The sequence below is a fragment of the Leptonychotes weddellii genome, chromosome 1 (assembly GCF_054177405.1).
Source record: "Leptonychotes weddellii isolate Sample4059 chromosome 1, ASM5417740v2, whole genome shotgun sequence".
NCBI lineage: Eukaryota > Metazoa > Chordata > Mammalia > Carnivora > Phocidae > Leptonychotes > Leptonychotes weddellii.
Window position 1 is genome coordinate 47,805,453 of NC_138369.1, and position 1,243 is coordinate 47,806,695.

Consider the following 1,243-nt stretch of genomic DNA (forward strand, 5'->3'; position numbering starts at 1 on the left):
TACACCTGTTTCTTAGTGTGCTAAATTTTAAAAATAAAATATGGAGCTGATTTATACTCAAATTTAATGAAAGAAAAAGAATTTAATTGAAATAAAAACAGTTGCTAACTTTACTCATTGTTTTATTACTGTATCAGATATTATTTCCTACAAGACCCCCTAAGATTATAAAGAACATTAAGAAGTTGGGGGTCATGTGTTTGTTTAAATTACATGTTTCACTCTCAGCTCTATTTTTCCCTACCTTGAAGGATGAGAAACGTTAAGTCCCTCACACTCTCTTCCCTGCCCACACCCAACATTCTGCTGCTGGGCTATTGTTTTTATAATGCCAAGGTCTGTGATAATCACATTTATTCTGCCACCTCCCTTCCCTTGGATGTTTAGACCTAGTTCTGGGTTTATTTGGAAGCATTGCTTACTTCTGGTCCTGTTACTCTGCCTTTTCCCTCTCCGAGTTCCCTGTCTAAATTTATCTCTTGGTTGGCACAGTCCCACTTATAAATGTGAAAGACACTTTGCCCATGGCCAATGAGTGCAGGAGCCGAAGATTCTCATCTATATTCGCCAGACTCCAGAGACAGTGCTCAGAAGAGCAATGGGAGCCATGAGCTTTTAGTCTTGGGGCGAAGGAGTACGGTACTCTCTCTTCTGGGACCTTCTAGGGAGGCCAGAGGAGCCTGGATAGGATCGCAGCTAACTCTGATCCGGGGGGTCAGATTCGGGGCTGGGCAGGCTTTCTGTGGTGCTTCCGAGAGGGCTGAGGAAGGAATTGATGACACAGGTTGCTGGTCCTCTTGGCATAGATTTATCTGGAGTCTGACAACTATGGACAGAAGGTAGAACAATGAGTGTACTCGCTTTGGGGGCACGTATACGAAGATTGGAACGATACAGAAATTAGTGTGGACCCTGTGCAAGCGTGATACACAAATTTGTGAAGCATTCCATATTAAAAGAAAAAAAAGACAGTAGAACAATGGGGAAGCCCAAAGCATCTGTTTCCCTTCTATTAGAAACAAAAATTCCCCAACCAGGAGCCTAAACAAAGAGAAGTCTATTTTCCTTTCACTTGGGAGAAAAAATGAAAGCCCAGAGGTGCAGTCCAGGCTACAATGGCAGCTCATCCACGCTGGCAAGCCCCAGAGTCCTTCTTGCTTTCCATTCTGCCCTTCTTCTCAAGATGGCAGCCAGAGGACCACCAAGAAGGGGAAATTCAATGGACTAAGAACCTAGGACTTCC

At 43.6% G+C, this 1,243-nt stretch overlaps 1 non-coding gene across 1 annotated transcript; it reads left to right on the forward strand.

Annotated features, from left to right (window-relative positions):
* The first annotated feature begins 853 nt into the window (after nt 1-853).
* Nucleotides 854-957, forward strand: LOC115937561 (U6 spliceosomal RNA). The gene has a single exon (XR_014140810.1). It is a non-coding gene; the product is annotated as a U6 spliceosomal RNA (small nuclear RNA).
* Nucleotides 958-1,243: the final 286 nt, after the last annotated feature.